The 20,732-nt window shown below is 35.6% G+C and overlaps 1 protein-coding gene across 1 annotated transcript in view; it reads left to right on the forward strand.

Annotated features, from left to right (window-relative positions):
* The window catches only part of ABLIM1 (actin binding LIM protein 1), a 420,518-nt gene that overhangs the window by 93,211 nt on the left and 306,575 nt on the right, over positions 1-20,732 (forward strand). The window lies entirely within an intron of this gene.

Consider the following 20,732-nt stretch of genomic DNA (forward strand, 5'->3'; position numbering starts at 1 on the left):
CAGAACTCATTTTGAGAAGAATATGAACCTAGAGTTCAAAAGATAAGGGCTGGAAACTTAGCAAGTGATGATGTCATTATCTTTAGTTCTCTGTCTACCTTTCTGCACTCCTGTATCACTTATTGACATCCCTTTCTTATTCTCCAGAAGAGTAGCTATTACCATCATAATGTGATGTCCTACGCAGGCCCATGTTCTATAATATCCCAGAGGGTCCCAAAATACTTCACTGTGTGGGAGTCCTCTTCTTTTCTCCAAAGCAAAGATTTCTTCCACATATCTACTTTCAGATGGATGTCAGAAAGAAAACAATTCCTATTAAATGTATTCATATTAGTTATCAATCTGATTTAATGTTAAGTCACATAAATCATCCTTTTGAAGGATTGTTATCTTTTTTTTAAAAAATATACTCCTAGGTCTATTTGTATTTGAAAAGAGTTCTCAGATGAAACTGAACAATGATTTCAGTCAGGAAGACAAGAGTGAAAGGAAGACTCTCAGACAGTATCACGGTTATATTTTGGGCAGAAGAGTCAGCTGAGTTGCATAAGAAGTGCTCCAAATCTTTTTTTCTTAACTAGTTTCCTAGTTCATCTTTTAGGTGTAATGGTGAAAGAAACTGTCCAAGAGCTGAAAATTTCACAGGGATAGTGCTTAGAGATGACTTTCTGATGTTAGGGTTCTAGGAACTGGAATCTATGAATATCTTAATGCAGGTTTTTAGGAACTCCATCTGACAACCTGTGATGATTGTTAAAAAGAAACAGTTTTTAAGGAAACCACATAGTTTGTAAATCAGGACACAGATTTTTAGGATCATTGCTTCTTATAATCTTATTAATAAGCAAGTGCTTATATTTCACTGTATCTTAATTACTCCATGTGTAAAATGCATAAAATAGCACATGAATCCTCTTTGACTCATCTCAGTATTATGAAAAAGAACATTAGGAGAAAAATCATTTTGAGCCCCTTGAAAGAGATATTTTATAAACATAAGTATCTAACATATTTTTTTTTATCACTCCTCAGCATTTTTGGATGCACATAAAATCAACATTACCATTTGTCCTGAGAATTTCATGGTTTTTTCCCTCCTTTTTTTCCCCATCTATGCCTACTTATTGGCTATTAAGGAAGGGCTCAAGTCAGTATATATTCAACAAAGGGGAACTGGGAAACATAATTGTAGACAGATCAGAAAGCACATGAAAGGGCAAATACTAGGCAGCAACATAAGTCTTAAAAGCATAACAGAATTAAACAGACTAGGAGTTATAGATAGTCAAATGGTAGCCTAACTTTTCTACTACTCCTTTAATTAGCTGCTATTGCTTATGGCCTTTTGGATCTCCCCACTGACTACCTTCATCCATCATTTTTAGAAGATATTCTCTAGGAAAAAAGATATGTAAGATTAATGCCTCACTTCAGACAGTACACTGTTTTATGTGGTTTCTCTATCTCATAACACTAAAAGTAAAAGGATATACTATGAAATAAAATTGCTTCTAGAAGTCAGCAAATATATTCATTCATTTAGCAAACATTTATTTTTTTCTTGTACTTTTTAAGTGATCAGTATCTAGATCAGAGACAGTAAATAGCATTTCTCTGGATGGAACTGCTTCCTGTCAGTTTTTGATTTAAGGTTATAATCTGGTGACTTCTCCATAATTCATACTGATTACTATTCTTGTTTGGATGTTTTAGCTTGAAAAAAAATTACAGACCATTTCCTTTTGCAGAGTGAACAAAAGTATTTATACATATATATAATATAATTAATTGGTATACATTGCTTTACTATCTAGGCTAGTTAGAGGAAAACTGACCATGATAATGTTTAGCTTCTAATGTTTAGCTAAGACAGTGTCTTTATCAGATGACCTTGACTAAATAGTTGGCCATCAATATGGATGAAGTTTAGAAGCCCATGAGGCAATGTAAGGTCATGAAAAGGACTAAATAGTCTAACATTCAAGGTTATTCAAGATCTGAACCCACTTATCATTCTTCCTTTTTACCTGATACAGTTATTCCTTCCTCACTGCAATTTTCTCTATTGTGGTTTCAATGTATCATGGAAAGTCATAAGAAACCAAATGGGAATTTTTTGAGAGTTTTGTGGAAGCTGCAGACTACACACAAAGGTCAGCAGATGACACGGAAAAAGTTTAGAAATTCAGAAATACATAAAACATCTAGTATTGTATAATATCACTATATTTTATCTTTTAATACCATAATAATTCAGACTTCTGTGGTTTAGGAAGGGAGAATAAACCTTTGCAAGATTGCAGGGTACTATACCCCCTCTTCCCAGCAATGCAGAAGAGACCATTGTTTGTGCTACAAGCAAACAAAAGTGTTTGTCATTCCTTAAATGTATCCTGTATTTTCCCATCTCTGGATCTTTGCTCATGTGATTTCCTTCACCTGGAAAGCCTTCCTTTCATCTTTTCTCAATATTATTTTGTCTATTCTACTAAGCCCTACTCAAATGGCACTCCTTTTCATGGTCTCTCCTTGGTGCTTTAGTAATTAGCATCTCTCCTATTAGACTGTGAACTCCTTCAGCTCAAAGAACTAAATCTTAATATATACTGGAATGCAGCTTTGGTCCTAGAGAGTTAGCAAACTGTATTGGAAAAAACTATTTGTCACAATAATTGTATGTGTGTTTGTATGTCCTATTGTTGTTTGCCGGTTAGAGAATTTAGTTTCTTCATGGATGAAAAAGTCATGGATGTTTGTTTGCAGGTTAGAAAATTTAGATTCTTCTCCTGGATCCTCCCTTAGTGTGCTCTATGATCTTAAGGAAATTGCTTTCCTTCTATGGTCCTCAGTTTTCTTCACTTTTAAGTTGAGGAAGTTAGACCACTTGGCCTTAATGTTTTCTTCCTGCTCTGAAATGTCTGGATTCTGTGATTAGAGCCATTGAAACTTTACAGACCTAGTTAATGGAAAAACGGAGCTCACAATTTACACAAAATATGCCCCTAAATCAAAACCAAACTACATTATAGCTGATATAGGGCAGTCATATTATAATTAGTGTTAAGTTCACTGAGGACTTAAACCACAAATAAAAACAGACATGCATTGAGGGAATGTGGTAAAACAGAGAAAAAAATCAAAACAAGATCCACTTTTAAAATTTACAAGTTTGTAAATATAAATTTAAATGAGCTATTTCTCATATACAAGTATAATTATTTTAACATATAATTTCCTAATCTACATCCACCTTCTTACAACAAAGCATTCTTTATGCTGAAAAAAATAGCTAAGCAAAATCAAAATCACACAGAAACTGACAATACACGCAACATTCCACACTTCTTAGTCCCTACCTCTACCTATCCAGTGAAAGGAGGGTGGTTTATTTCCTCATCTCTTCTTTCTGACCAAGACTGTTTATTTTTATGCAAATGAACCTTCATATTCATGATTTTTAGGTTTACAATAATGCAATCATCTAGCTTATTTTGCTGTATCTACTTATTTCCCTCTATATAAATTTATACAAGTCTTCCTGTTTTTCACTCATTTCTTATGGGGCAATATTCCTTTGATTTCATGGACCACAATTTGTCCAGCCATTCCAAATCAGTACACACCTACTTTGTTTCTAATTCTTTATTACCACAAAAAGTGCTGTTATGAGTATTTTGGTTTAAATGGAACTTCCTTTGGGCATACGTGTAACAGTGGAATGTCTGGGTCATAGGATATAAACAGTTTTTCTTCTCACTTCTAAACTGTTTTCCAGAATAGCTTGATTAATTCACAGATCAACCAATAGTGTATTAGAGTGTTCCATGGATAATTTTGCTTAAAGATCAAATCATTTCCTTGGAATGTTAATAGTGAATTTTCCCCCCTGGAAATTAATAATAAATATTTACAATTGGGGCGGCTAGGTGGCACAGTGGATAAAGCACCGGCCCTGGAGTCAGGGGTACCTGAGTTCAAATCCAGTCTCAGACACTTAATAATTACCTAGCTGTGTGGCCTTGGGCAAGCCACTTAACCCCATCTGCCTTGCAAAAACCTAAAATAAACAAACAAATAAATAAATAAAGATTTACAATTGTTTTTATGTTTTCCAATGTGCTATCTCATTCATTATTTAATTTCACAATTTCACAACCCTATTACTTACATGTTAATAGTCAAATATCAAAGTCTGGTCAGGTTGAACCCTTTTAAAGTATGAGGAAGGATGAGACTACAAGAACAAAGAAGGATCCAAAGGTCAGTATGAGTTGTCTCTGACTTGTCTTGATCTCAGACTCTTTATTCCATCTGCCTCCATTCTTCTTTTTCATCCATGACCTGTTTGCATTTTCTTTTTTTTTAAACTTCTAATTTAGTGAACCTTAGACCTTCTCATTCCATTCCTCCTGAACTGATTCCAAAGTTCTTGAAAAATGTCCTGCCTTCTATGCCTATCTGATAAGCAAACTTTTCCTCCTTCTACCAAAATGGGGGGGAAAAAAAGGCATATGATGAAACTTTAACCTAAATCATAAAGCCTTTTACTTACAACTTTTTGCTGCCCCTGATTAAGTCTAAGATCTTCTGGGCACCTCCAATTAACTTCCCATATCTCCAGGCTGCCTATTGATATTACTATCACTAAGAAAGGTATCATTATATTTTTTTAGGTTTTTAGGTTTTTGTTTTTGTTTTTTTTGCAAGGCAAATGGGGTTAAGTGGCTTGCCCAAGGCCACACAGCTAGGTAATTATTAAGTGTTTGAGACCGGATTTGAACCCAGGTACTCCTGACTCCAGGGCTAGTGCTTTATCCACTACATCACCTAGCCACCCCAGTATCATTATATTTTAAGAGATCATTTGAACATAAGGATTTTTGCAAGGGATCAGAGTATAGTGTAAAGAGTTTTGGACCTGGAGTTAAGAAAAATCTGAAATCTGCTCTTACTTGCATAATTGCTAGTTGGGTGACCATGGGCAAATCTTTTACATCTCTGAGTCTCAGTTTCCTCATCTGTCAAATGTGAGTCATAATGTCCGTACAATTTCCCTTATAGACAATTGCATCTATTTATGTTTTGCTTGGTAGCTGTCAACAAAGAAGAAGCTGAAAGAAGGCAAGCAAAACAAAAACAGGGTGAAATATTCATGCCAAAGGTTCTTGATGCCATTGTGGATAAAATTCAGCTCAGAATTCATATTAAAAAGATTCCCTATGAAAAGAACCTCTAGGTTCTTTTATTTGTGGATAATATTATACTTATTACTTATATTTTGTAATGTTATAGAACTTCTTAAATCATAATATACTCAAGAGTTTGTCCTTAAAATGCATACTGGAAAGACCAAATGGATGAAAAATATCTGAAAGATGATAAGTAATGGGATTGCATAGAGCTATGGATATCTATATCTTGGACAAGCAATGGAAATGGTCAATGAACTGGGAATAGAATTAAACTGACAAGAGAAATGCGAAATAGATTGCCTTAAATGATTGCAATCTTCTCCCTGAAATCTAAACTGCAATATCTTTCTGAAAAAATGTGTGTGAGTCATGCATACTCTTATGTTCTTGATAAATTAACCAACTAGATATTCCCTAAATCTTTCACTGTTCTCCCATATCCCTGCCTTTACCTAGGCTGTATCCTATGTCTGGAGTGCTTTCCTCTTACCTATCTTACCTGTCTCTTAGAAGTGCTAACTTACTTCAAGGTCATCTCAAGCATCTATCCTTCAAGAAACCTTTCCTAAGGATTCACATTATCCCCATTACTATTCAATATTGTATTATAGGTGTTAGCTTCAACAATAAGAGAAGAAAAAGAAATTGAAAGAATTATAATTGGAAGAGAAGAGACAAAACTCTCACTCTTTGCAGATGACATGATGGTATAACTAGAGAATCCCAAAAATTCAACTAAAAAACTACTGGAAACAATTAGCAAAACTTTAGCAAAGTCGCAGGATATAAAATATAAACCCTCATAAATCCTCAACTTTTCTTTATAGGGCTAGCAAGATACAGCAGGAAGAACTAGAAAGAGAAATCCCATTCAAAGTAACTGCAGAAAATTTAAAATACCTGAGAGTCTATTTGCCAAGGCAGACTCAGAAACTTTTTGAAAACAATTACAAAACACTTCTCAGACAAATAAAATCAGATTTAAATAACTGGGCAAGCATCAACTGCTCATGGAGAGGTTGAACTAATATAATAAAAATGACAATTCTACCAAAACTAAACTACCTGCTTAGTGCCCTACCAATCAAAATTCCCAAAAATTAATGAATTAGAAAAAGTGGTAAGTAAATTTACATGGAGAAATAAAAAGTCAAGAATTTCCAGGGATTCAATGAAAAAAAGTGCAAAAGAAGGTGGCTTAGGCCTACCAGATCTAAAATTATATTTTAAAGCACCAGTCATCAAAACTGTCTGGTATTGGCTAAGAAATAGAGTGGTAGACCAGTGGAATAGCCTAGGTGTAATAAAAGGAAATGATTATAGTAATGTGCTGTTTGATAAACCCAAAAAGTCCAGCTATTAGGATAAAAACTCTCTCTTTGATAAAAACTTCTGGGAAAATTAGAAGTTAGTATGGAAGAAACTTAGATTAGACCAACACCTCACACCCTATTCCAAGATAAGATCCAAATGGATACAGGATTTAGACATAAAAATCCATATTATAAGTAAACTAGAAGATCAAGGAGTGGTTTACCTGTCAGATATATGGAAAGGGAAGCAGTTTATGACCAAGGAAGAGATAGAGAACATCACTAAAAACCAAACTAGATAATTTTGATTACATTAAATTAAAAAGCTTTTGGGGTAGCTAGGTGGCACAGTGGATAGAGTGCCAGCCCTTGAGTCACCAAGTACCTGAGTTCAAATCTGCCCTCATATACTTAATAATTACCTAGCTGTGTGGCCTTGGGCAAGCCACTTAACCCATTGCCTTTCAAAAGCTTAAAAAAAATTCTTTTGCACAGGCAAAAGCACTGTAACCAAGATCAAAAGAAATGTAGTAAAATGGGAAACAATCTTTAGAACTAGTATTTCTGACAAAGGACTCATTTCTAAAATATATAGAGAACTGAGTCAATTTTTTTTTAAAAACAAGCCATTTCCCCAATTGACAAATGGTCAAAGGATATACAAAGGCAATTTACAGATGAGGAGATCAAAGCAATCCATAGTCTTAAGAAAAATTGCTCTAAATCATTACTTATTAGAGAAATGCAAATTAAAGCATCTCTGAGATACCACCTCACACCTCTCAGACAGGCCAATATGACCAAAAAGGACAATGATCAATGTTGGAAGGGATGTGGGAAATCTGGGACACTAATACATTGTTGGTGGAGCTTTGAATTCATCCAACCTTTCTGGAAAGCAATATGGAATTATTCCCAAGGGGCAACAAAAATGTGGCTACCCTTTGATCCAGCAATACCATTACTGGGACTATATCCTGAAGAAATGATTAAAATAGGGTAAAAACATCACTTGTACAAAAATATTCATAGCAGCCCTGTTTGTGGTGGCAAAGAATAGGAAATCAAGTAAATGTCCATCAATTGGGGAATGGCTTAACAAACTGCGGTATATATGTATGTCATGGAACACTATTGTTCTATTAGAAACCAGGAGGGATGGGAATTCAGGGAAGCCTGGAAAGATTTACATGAAATGAGGAAATAAAAGCTTGAATTAGGGTAGGAAGATTAAAGGAAGGATAAGATATAGGACATTTCAAGAGAGAGAACAAACAGAACTTAGTGATTGATTAGACATAGGAACAAAGAAGAAGAAACATTTAAAGATGAAACTATAGTCTTTTCCCCCTTTGTTTTCTGCAGAAGAGGAAATCAAATTGGGGTTAAATGACTTGCTCAGAGTCATACAGTTAGTATGTATCTGAGGTTGAATTTGAATTTAGGCCTTTCTGACTACAGGGTTGGTTCTCTACCCACCACACTACCTAGTTGCTCCGAAAAATGACACTATAGTCTTAATCCTGAGGTAGTGACATTAACAGGAACAGGGAAGTCAGAAGAGGGAAAGATGATTAATTGATTTGGGATGTACTAAATTTAAGACATTTATGACATGCTATGAGAGATAGCCAGTAGATCCCTGAAAATGCAGGTTGAGAAGGGAGAGAAGTTGTAAGGATTAAAAGTCAGGGTTAAGCCTATAGACCTGGAGAGTCACCATCTCCAGAGCTAACAACTGTCTAATAAACAAAGTATAAACTTTTCATGCTGGCATTTAAGTCCCTTCACAATCTGGTTCTACACTGCTTTTTCAGTCTTATTATATCACTCACCTTCATGTGTTCAAACTGGACTAACCAGCTTTTTAGTTATATGAGGTCTCCTTACTTTGTTTATATCATAAAGTCTACCCTCAAATCTATGATACACTCACATTTCACTTCCACACATCAAAAATCTTTTTTTCATTCTAATCTATTCAACAATTATTAAGTATCAAATTTCTCAGACAGTTCCTGATCTCTGCTACTAGTGAAAGATGAAGGAAGGGAAGGGGAGGGAAACAAGCATTTACTGCCTGCTCTGTGGCTGTGTGCTAAACATTTCAGTAGCCTGCAAATAGACTAGTATACTATAAGTGGGATACTGTTTGTAATTCATGCATTAATGACAAATTAATTTAAGGAAGTAGAGAGCACTAACTAATGGAAAAAAATCAGGAAATGTTTCTTTTTTTCCCAAAGATTTTATTTATTTTGAGTTTTACAATTTTCCCCCCTAATCTGCCCCCACCCCCCACAGAAGGGAATTTGCCAATCTATACATTGTTTCCATAGTATACATTGATCCAAATTGAATGTGATGAGAGAAAAATCATATCCTTAAGAAAGAAAAAACAAGTATAAGAAATAGCAAAATTACATAATAAGATAACAGTTTTTTCTAAATTGAAGGTAATATTCTCTTCAATTAAAAACTGTTGGGAAAATTGGAAGTTAGTATGGAAGAAAGTTTAGATGATCACCTCATACCCTATACCAAGATAAGATCCAAATGGATACAGGATTTAGACATAAAAAACAATATTATAAGCAAACTAGAAGATCAAGGAGTAGTTTACCTATCAGATCTATGGAAAGTGAAGCAGTTTATGACTAAGGAAGAGATGGAGAATAGCACTAAAAAACAAACTAGATGATTTTGATTGCATTAAATTGAAAAGCTTTTGCAGACAAAACCACTGTAACCAAGATCAAAAGAAATGTAGTAAACTAGGAAACAATCTTTACAACTAATGTTTCTGACAAAGGATTCATTTCTTATAGGTCAGTAGTATTAATTAAAACTATAGACCAATAATTCTAATAAATAATTATGTAACACTTGCAGTTTATTTTTACTTTTTGAATCTAATTTTTAAATTAAAACAAGAATTTCTGTAACATAGCATCATAAAAAAAGACGATTGCACAAATCTATTGTGTGTGATTTGCTATTCCTTTAAAATATAAAGTTATCATGTAAATTTCTTTTTTCTCTCCCTTTTTTCTTTCCCTCCCATGATAGCTATCATTGGACACAAAATGGAAATATATGTGTATATACACACACATACACACACACACACACACACACACACACACACACACACACATAGCTGTATGTGTATATATAAGATTGTTCTATGCATACTTCTACTTATCAGTTCTTTCTCTGGATGCGGATAGAGTCTTTGGATATTTGGACATTTATAATAATCAAATTTATAATTTGTAATAATCAAAATCACTTATTCACTCAAAGTCATTTTAAAAACAATGTTACTGTTACTGTCTACATTGTTGTCTTGGTTCTGCTCAATTTGATTTTTTCAGAAAGGAGAATTAATTTATTCAAGGACATAAGGGTTAACAGTAAGTGTGAAGACCATAATTTGAACCTCATCTTTTGACCCTAAGCCCATGACTTTTTCCACTACCATAATGCTTTAAACTTGTTTCCATTATTTTTTGAAGAGATTAAAGAATGCTTAGCTGGTGAGACCAACCATGGAACTGTAGAAGTTTCAGGAAGAAGAATGTGGAATCTCTTTTCTAAAACACTCAATGTAAAAGAATTAGAAATGTTCTCTTGTAAGCAAACAAACCAAAAAAAAAAAAAACAAAAACAAAAACAAAAACCCCAAAGTCCATTTATTAAGAAAATTAGGCACCTTCTCTCTCATTTAGCTTAAACTTTAATGAACCACATGAAATCATTGCCTAAACCTGGTTTGTTTAATTGCTGGGGGGTTTTTTAACTTCCTGATGACTTCTGAATAGAAAACTTTGTTGCAATGTAACCTCTTAAATTTTAGACTAAAATAAAATTGTCTCTAAAGAAAGGGCAAACCCTAGAGAACAATGTTCCAGGATTAATTCCTGAAAGCATTAGAAAATATAATGTAATCCCTTTAACAATACTGGAGTCATTTCCTTGTTCCATTATTCAAGAGGAAGGAATTGTGCAAAAGGTGGTAAAATTGTGTTTACAAAAAGATCAACTCAGATTGAGTTTGGCTTCCAAGCACAGGGGATTTAAGCACACCCATTTGAGGGAAGTTGTTGAGGTGGGAGGAGAAAGTTAGAAGTGTATGTGGGTAGGGAAAGAAATTCCTTTAGATAGTTGATATCTAAATAAAAAATGAACCTAGCTATCCCTTATAAGAAAATAGAGACCGGTGCTATATAGCAGATAAAATACTAGATTGTGTCAGAAACACTGGATTTTACTTGCAATACTGTCCATTCTTCTCTCCCACTAATGACCTCCCAGACTTTCTCTAAGTACCAGTTAAAATTCCACCTCCTATAGGAAGCCTTCCCCAGCCCCTCTTGATTCCATTGCCTTCCCCCTGATATTTCCTAGTCATCCTGAAATTTTTATTGAACTGAATAGTCCTTTGACTAAAATCACTTCTTTTCTGGGGCTCAATTTGTATATATACATAAACAAAGAGATTTAATCAGGTTATTTATAAAGCCATCATTATACCTAATCTCTCCCCTGGCAATATTGATTGCTATTTGAATAATATCTCAATTTCAGTTGTTCATCTCCCTCAGAATGAATGGGTCATTCTGAATATATTTCACAGTAAAAGTTGACTTGAGGAAAAAAAAGGAAAGAAATTCCTGTCCATATATATATTCCCCCCTCCCCCCAAAGCATGATGCACCTACATTTCTTCCTTTGTTTGTTTGTTTATTTTTTGTTTTTTGCAAGACAATAAGGTTAAGTGACTAGGTAATTATTAAGTGTCTGAGGCTGGATTTGAACTCAGGTCCTCCTGACTCCAGGACCTGTGCTCTATCCATTGCACATCTAACCACCCCTACTGTGCCACCTAGCCACACCACATTTTTTCTTTAGAGTGAACACTGTTCATTGTGATTTCACAACATCCATTTTCAACCATTTTGTGGTTATAGGGTTTTTCTTCCACATCATTGTAGTTACTTTTGTATATTATTTTTCTGGTTCTTTCCATGTTCTTTTGTATTCATTGTGTTCATTGATTCTTATAGTACAAGGATATTCCTCAAATTCATGTACCACAATTTAAGCCATTCCCCAATCAATGGGCATCCGTATGTGTTTTGTATATAGTATAAAAGTGTGAGTATGTGTGTATATGTGTCTATTTACGCATCTACACAGTCAGAAAAGTCTTAGAGTTACAATAAAATCAGATATCCCCAATATTCTTTGAAGACCTATGAAGTCCATGTGACTTATAGTACCATTAAATGGTATGGTCCATCTTTGCTCTTCCATTATATGACTCCACTTTATTGCTGCCATTCTATTTCTGTAGCGCTTTCTGCTAACTGATGACCTTGCCACACGGAAATGACCATTAAGCCTTTGAAATGAGATTTGTGTTGACTAATATAATTAGGAACATTTAGTACACTTCCAGCTCTTTTCTTGGTCTGAAAAAGAGCCCTTCTGAGGTGGCTTTCATTTTTTTTTTTTTTGCAAGGCAATGGGGCTAAGTGGCTTGCCCAAGTCCACACAACTAGGTAATTATTCAGTGTCTGAGGCTGGATTTGAACTCAGGTACTCTTGACTTCAGGGCTGGTGCTCTATCCACTGCGCCACCTAGCTGCCCCAGCTTTTACTTTTAAACTCACCATTTTCTACCTCAGGTGCCTGACTCTTATTCCAGGTATCAGAATTTTATTCACTTCTTATTGGACTTCAAACAATATACTCTCCATGCAGTCAGTATATCCAGCTGAGTCATTTTGTAGCTGGCTAAAAACATGTATATCTCTTTCCATTTGTTTTTTTTTTTTTGACATTTATCCTCCTCACAACCACTCCTACTCTACCTTACCAAACATCAGATCATCCAAATTACCTTGATCCTCAGATGTCTTTAGAAGGCACCAGAAACACTGGATGGGAGTGACATAGCTTGGAACACTAAAGAGGAAGGAAGAAAACTAGTAGAACTGCCAGCATTTCCTGAAACAAAGATCTATGTCCCCATAGTTACTGTATTAAGTGTGATTTTATTACATGTTGTTTCTTGTTGTCTCAGTCATTTCAGTTGTGTCTGATTCTTCCTGACCTCATTTGGGTTTTCTTGGCAAAGATAGTGGAGTAGTTTGCCATTTCCTTCTCCAGCTCATTTTTCACAAGAGGAAACTGAAGCAAACAAGGTAGAATGACTTACCCAAGTTCACAGAGTTAGAAATTATACAAGGCTGGATTTGAACTCAGGAAGATGAGTCTTTTTGATTCCCCAGTGCTCTCTCTACTTTGTCATCTAGCTGCCCCTCATATTGTATCTTATACCACCCCCCAAGGAACATATTCCTTACTTTATTTTTCCCCACATTTCTGATTGTAAAGTAATGTTAATGAAAAAATTATATCCAAACACAGCACCTTATAGAATATCTATAATAAGATACAAAAGACTGATGACATTTTTCCTTGGAAAGAGTAACTACATGGGCAAGTATTAGAGATAGATGACGTATCTACTTTTCTCAGTTTCATCCTGCTCTTACTTATTGTTCTATAGGGATTTTTGGCCTTAAAATCTCACATGGCCTCATTTTCAATTGAGAAATGAGTTTAAACTCATTCAATGAATTTACAGAAGGGCCTTGTTCCTTCTGGCATATGTATTTTGTCTGTTTCTCTGCCCTTTCTGACATTTGTTGGTGTGTTGGTGGTACCTTCCCTGGAGTGGAGTAGGTAGGGCAGAGAAGGCTCTTTCTGGCAGCATTACTGCTATTATTGCAAGGATCAGCTGCTTGAGAAAAGGAGTGCCAGCACCCCCCAAGGACAGAACACCTCACCTCTAGAGTGCATTTGGACTAGTGCCTGAGAGGCCAGCTCGGCTGGTCGGTTTGAGTTCTCAGTTTCAGCTTGTACTTTTGGTAGTTGTTCCTGTTTGTGACTCAGGCTTGGATAGATTTGTAAATGCTACTTAAATCCAAAGGTGTGTATTAAGAAAGAGTTTACATCCACTTAGGATGGAAAGGGAGGAGGGTAGGTTGTCCTGCTGTCCAGTAGACTCTGGAAGAATGATCTGGCTCAGTTCCTACAAATCAAAGGAGTTGAATAATATTTCTGACCCTTCTGCTATTTAGAAATATGGTCTTTTGCTTCCTACTTCAGAGTTCTCTTAATAGGCAGAAAGAGAGAGGGGGAGGGGAGGAAAATGGAGAGGGAGAGGGGAAGGGGGAAGAGGGAGAAAGAAACTCAGGCAAAGTAGACACCAATAGTCCTTGGCCTAAGAGCTTCAGAGAAATTCTAAGGAATTGCTAATAGTAGCAATAGTCAATTTAGTCTCAGTACAAGATAGAAGAATGCACGGCAGTATAACATTCTGTTTATTTTTTTAATGACATTTTAGTTGACTTCAAGCTCCATGAGTCAATATCTTAACACAATGGCCAGGAAATATACCATAACATGATCTTAGAGAATTATAATATCTAAGACCAGGCATGCGATAATCCCATTTTATTTTTCCTCAATCAGACTACATACATCAGGATTGTTGTGTTCAGTTCTGGGCACTTTTAGGCAGAAAACTGGAAAGTTGAAGGAATATGTAGTGGATGGAGATCAGGATGGTAATGGGATATGAGACAAACTTGAGACAATGAAATACAAGAATCCATTGAAAGAATGATGTTAGTGATGGAGGGTGGAGGGCAGTAGTGTCTGCTTATTTAGGGGTGTGGCAGGGCATGATAATTTTCAAATATTTGAAAGAACTTCAATGGAAGATAAGTTAGACTTATTCTGCTTGGTCCTAAAAAAATAGAATTAGGATTGGTGGGTGGAAGTTGCAGGGTGGTGGTTCCTTTTTAGGGATAACTTCTTAATCATCAAAGAAGTCCAAAAAAGTGGATTGAGCTGGATCTGGGAGGTAGTAGGTTCCCTTTTGGTTGAGATCTACAGGTGAAGATCTGCTTGGCCATTTTGTAGAAGGCGTCAGGAAAGGTTGATTAGCTTCTGAGGTATCTACTTGTTCACCCTTCTTAGGATGATCAATCTTCTCATGTCCTTTAATCTTTTGCCGTTGTCACCATGAATATGTTCCAAGCTTAGCCGGGTGAAATGAATATTTGAAATATTTGAATTTGAATGAATATTTCAATTTTTAAAAATGAATATCTTTTGAGCTAGTGCATTATTTCACAATATTTAGGCTTATTTCTCACTATTTCTTCTCAGGTAATCTAGTTGGAATCAGATTGAGCTATTGGTTTTTGACCTTGATCTGAATTCTCCCAATTCCATTCATTTGTGTAGCCTATTCCCTCTGCACACCCTCATTCCTCTCATTTCTGTCTGTATCCTTCTTTTCCCTCAAGGCCCTGCTTAACCTGCTTAGATAAAGCTTAGCTTCTCATGGAAGCCTCCCTCTATTTTCCCAGTGGAAACATTTCACTTTATTCACATTTCCTAAAGCTGTTCATGTTAATCTCTTCTCTGACCCTCTCCATTCTACCTTATATCACATTTAGTTGTATACATGTGTCCTTGTTGGATTGTAAGGTTCTTGAAGGCAAAAAATATGTCATAATTCATTCCAGTTCTGCCACTTGCTACCTGTGAAGACTTGAACAAGTCACTTAAGGAGAAGCTTTCAGTTTTCTCATCATGCAAAATGTTTGAATTGGATTGGATAACCTCTGATTTTCCTTCCAACTCCAAATCAACAATGAGCCAATGGTGCCAAGTATTGTCCTTTATACTTAGTAAGCATTTAATAAAAAACAATGGGCTTAAATTAAATTTACATAGAAAAGAAACTAGATCACGGTCTTCCAAAATGCTGGCACCAATTTCCCCTTGGGCTACCAAGCAAACAATGACCTTTGCTTCTGTTTGCCAGTCCTTCAGGTTCTGAAATGATATTTCTGACTTGAATAAACATTCAGTGATTGTGATTGGCAGAATCTACCACTGTGGAAATGATGATGTGCTTCTGGTATTTGCTAAGATCTGAAAAGAGTGACTATCATAGGCCACCATAAGAAGCTCAGGTTTGCCAGAAGACACTGACAATGAAATACTATTGAGCCCTGAGTTTACAAACAAGATGTCCTGTCTTTCATTGTACAAGACCATAAGACCGAACATTTTCTCCCTCAGATAGTCCCAATCCTTGAAGTTGCTCCTGCTGTTCTATACATTCAGTAACAAAGCATTCTTGCTGTGATTTCCAGTAGTACAGTGTTTAATTAACACTGGTATAATGAAGAGTTCCTTAGGCTGGTATTACAGATTTAGGTGGCAGGTCTGTAAGCTCAATGAGGCCAAAGAGTGAGTGTTTACTTTGCATCCTCCATTGGGTTTCTAGCACAAGGCTATGAACACAGACAATAAATATTTGTTGAGTGAATTAATGTAGTTTCTGGGGAAAGGGTTAATAACTTCTCATTAATGTACCCAATGTGAAATATTTCCATGAGAACTTGGGCTTTGAAGAAATTCTCCACTGTGGAAGAATAGCAGTGATTTGGAAGATTAAGAAATAGGTGGATTTTGTATGAATGTTAGATGGTATCGTCACAATTTTAGCTACCCAGTTGATGACTGGAGTTTGGATTTGTTTGTTTGTTTTGTCTATATCAGTTCTTAAAGACTGTCAGCTGAAGCATGAAGTCTGATGAAAGGAATACTTAGTTGATGAAATCACAGATCTTTTGAAGGAGTTAGAAGAGACTTTTCTGTCAGTGGATTTCATTTAGAAATAAAGAAACTCATTGTAATAAAGGAAAAAACTTATTATATGAGATATCTTGGCCTAGTCCCCCTTTCCTTTTTCTTTCTCCCATTACATTTCCCTTTTTTTTCTATTGACTCCATTTTTACACCATATTTTTCTTCAAATCAGCTTTCTCCTGTGCTTCAACTATAAAAGCTCTCTCTACCTGCTCTATTAACTGAAAAGGTTCATATGAGTATTAACAGTGTCATTTTTCTATGCAGGAATACACACAGTTCATCATCAAGTCCCTCATATTTTCCCCTTCTCCTTCAATCTCCATGCTTCACCTGAGTCCTGTATCTGAAGATCAAACCTTCTGTTCAGCTCTGGCCATTCTAACAGGAACATTTGAAATTCCCCTGGTTCATTGAAAGTCCATCTTTTTCCCTGGAAGAGGACATTCAGCCTTGCTGGGTAGTTGATTCTTAGCTGCATTCTAAGCTCTTTTGTCTTCCAGTATATTATATTCCAAGCCCTACGAGCTTCCAATGTAGTTGCTGCTAAGTCCTGTGTGATCCTGACTGCAGCTCCACAATATTTGAACTGTCCTTCTGGCTGCTTGTAATATTTTCTCTTTGACTTGGGAGTTCTGAAACTTGGCTATAATATTCCTAGGGGTTGATTTTTTGGGATCTCTTTCTCGGGGGGATCAGTGGATTCTCTCCATTTCTATTTTGCCCTCTGCTTCTAGAATATCAGGGCAATTTTCCTGTAGTAATTCTTTGAAAATGATGTCAAGGTTCTTTTCCTGATCATGACTTTCAGGTATTCCAATAATTTTTAAATTATCTTTCCCAAGTCTGTTTTCCATATCAGTTGCTTTTTCAAACTGTGGCATAAAGAAGGCCATTAATAGACAGAGCTAGGTCAAGTTTTTCCATCCCCATTTTAATATACCATGCCAACATGTCTGAACTTAGATTTTAAGGTGCAACTTAAGGGTGGGAACTACAGAAAAATGAAGATAAGGTTTTGTTAGCCATGAGGGCAGGAGAGACAGCTAGTTAGGAGACTACTTTGTCATCTAAGGAATATCACCTGATAAGTATAATGCTGATTCTTTTCAGGACTGCTGTTTCTGGTAGCTAGGTGAGAGGAGATAGAGAAGATGATACAAGAAAGAGAACATAATACTTCCTATGAAAGAGGGATTAGATTTGATTCTATCTGACTCCAGAAGGCAGGACAAAGATTAATGGATTGAAGTTCCAAGGAGGAAGATTTTTCCTTTGTATTTTGAAAAAAATTCTTCTTGATGAGAACGATTCCAAGATTGGAAAGGACTGCTTTGAGGATTAGAGAGATTCCTGTCACTTGTTGTTGTTGTTGTTATTGGTTCTTCGTTTTGAAGAAGACCAGTGACATCATGGGATAATGTCTTGACTCCTCTGTGAATTGAATATAAGTGAGGCAGAGTTCCAAAAAGTCACGTCTCATACTCTCTTTTAGAATCATTGAAATCCTGTGGCAAGACAAAAGACAAGACACTGAATGAACTTGTCATCTTCTGCTAAAAATTTTAAAAGAGAGGGTGGATAACCACTTGATGGAGATACATATGAAAGGTTTTCTCTTCATAGGGGTTGAATTAGATGATTTCAGAGATGATTTCCCTGCTCTGAAATTCTTTTATTCACTAAATAGAGGAGTAAGAAATGTTTGGGGAATGTAAATCATTTATTTGATTTGATTCCTTCTCCACAGTTTTGAACTACAGGGTTTCAGTATGTGTGTTTATTGGTAACTTCCAGAGCCTCAATATTGCAATAAAAATGGCAAACATTATTTATCCTCTGAATTTGTATTTGTGTTTGAGAATACATTGTTGTCGGGTTTTTAAATTCCAGTGGGGAATATTAGTGAAGATCATTGTAAGAAAGAGAGATTAATATCAATTTATCTAGGAAGTTTTAAGCATCTCCTATTTGATTGATTGACTATGTTGAGTTTGGGATGCCAATGGGACATCCAGTTCAAAATGTTCATTAGATAGTTGATGATGCAATACTGGAACTCAAATGGAGTTGAGAATAGGACTGGTTAGATACAAATTGGGAATTATTTGAAGAGATCTGATAAAATTTGATAATTTGATAATGAGGTCAGTGAGTGAAAAAAAGGTAGAGCAAGAAGAGAAGAGGACCCAAGACAGAACCTTGGGAACATAGCCATAGTAATCCAGCAAAGGATACTGTAAACAAGTCAGATAGATAGAACCAAGAGAGAACTATCAGGAAAACTCAGAGAGTATGCAGAAGATTCAGGAGAATAATCTGGCAAAGTCTAGATGCCATAGATATGTTGAGAAGGATGAGGATCAAGGAATACCTAGCAGATTTGGCAATTAAAGGACCATCAGTAACTTTTTAAGGAAGCAGTTTCAGTTGAGTGAAAAGATCAGAAGCCTGATTGCTAAGGAATGCAAAGGTGCAAAGGGTTATATTCGCTCTCTCTCCTTTCTTTTCCCCTCCCCAAACTCAGAGAATGAAATGTAATGATGACCTATTTTGATCTAGGATAATAGCCCAACACCCAATATGTTCACAAGGGCATAGTCTAATCATCTGCTTGAAAAGGACTGGTCAAAAGAAGGAATAAAAACTAAAAGATTAAGAAGTCAGTGATGGAAATTTCCAAAGTAAACTGAAGCTGAAGGTTGAAAAGCCAATTGCATTAAGGAAGAATATTCTGGCTCCCTGAAATAAAATGGCAGTATCTTTAAATAAGAAGATACAGAGTTTCAAGGGAAACTTGAAATTGTTACATCAACTTGGCGATATTTTAGATAAAATGTGCAGTAGACAGTGGAATAAAGGATTAAACTTTCCAGAGCAGGCACATGTTTTGTAGGTGTTTATCCTGCCTTCCTAACTTCTGATGACAGCAGAATCCATTTAGAGTTTGTATCTCTATGTGTGTGGAACCAACTGACCTTGAGACAGGGTATTTGATTGGCACTGGTAAATTGCCTTCATGAATGTCTGCTGAAGATAATTGTTGAAAAACTTTATTTTTGCAGTAACATGTATGATAGTGACATATGTGGAATTCAGTAAAAAAATGCAAAGTATCACCATATAGATCATTTTTATTTAATCTAAAAATTTGCTCTAATTACAGTGAGCAATTTCTTTATTTCATAGTAATTTATTCTTTTCATTCACATAACGAGGCTTTCTCAGCATTATGGCAAGCCTGAAATTGATTTGTATCAAAAACATCACTAAAGAGACTTTTTACAGCGAGCAACCTCAGCTCACTGTAATTGATGGGGACAGCTGATATGAGAGAGGTAGGGGATATGAGTGATAGGAGGGAAAGAAAATGGGGGAAAGGCATTTCAAAATTCAACAAGGTTAAATTGTTGAGAGAATATATCTTGTGTTATGGCCTATATAATGAGTGCCAAATTCTGGCAATTGACTTATTTCCTGCTAATTTGAAAAAGTTCATAAGACTTATAGAGTTGGTTTTGGTGAGTTGGGGATAGCTTTGACTCTGGAAGACTGAACTTTATATTTTTTTTATATATTTTTTTTCAAGGCAATGGGATTAAGTGGCTTGCCCAAGGCCACACATCTAGGTCATTATCAAGTGTCTGAGGTCGGATTTGAACCCAGGTACTCCTGACTCCGGTGCTCTATTCACTGTGCCACCTAGCCGCCCCAAGACTGAACTTTAAAGGGTTATGCTAGTACCCTGTGTAGGTCAGCATTAGTTAGGAATGTTCTGGGAATCCTAGTCTAAATGAGCAGACTGACCTTCCTTGTACTCTTCCTCAAATTTTCTAGGAACCTCTACTTTCTCATCTGTTATAATCCTCTTATAAATGTATTAAGAAACCTTAATTAGAATAGCAAGTTCCCTGGAATCTAGAATCATCTCAAGTCATCCCATTTTAGGAAAAAAAAAGAATATTGAAAAAAAGGAAAACTTCATTACTCCTACTATTGTATGGGTAGGGTCTACATTATTTCTTCTTCTTGATCAAACATAGATATAGCTCCTAACCTAGCTAATAAATATCTATATTCATATTATTTCTCTGAACAAATTTCTTATATTTTATAAATACTACTTTTTAAAAACATTTTCATTTGATCTTCTCCAAATTCCTGTGATGTAACCAAGACAAATATCTATCAGACTTGGAAATAAAGATAGAGAGAAACTCTTGTGGTTTCCTCACTCAGTCACATTTATAACTTAGGTGTCCTAGCATCTTCAGAATGTCAAACTTTGTTTTTTCCTAGAAAATAGTTCCAACTTTTCTCATTAAGAGAGTCCCTTTCTATTAAAGTAGCATATTGTAAAGGGAAGAATGCCTGGGATTTGAATTCAGGAGAAATCTGAGCTCACATCCCATCTTCAATACTTAGAATCTCTATTATCTCAAAACAGTTTATTTAACTTTCCTAAATCTTTGTTTCC

The sequence above is a fragment of the Macrotis lagotis genome, chromosome 4 (genome assembly GCF_037893015.1).
Source record: "Macrotis lagotis isolate mMagLag1 chromosome 4, bilby.v1.9.chrom.fasta, whole genome shotgun sequence".
NCBI classification, from domain to species: domain Eukaryota; kingdom Metazoa; phylum Chordata; class Mammalia; order Peramelemorphia; family Peramelidae; genus Macrotis; species Macrotis lagotis.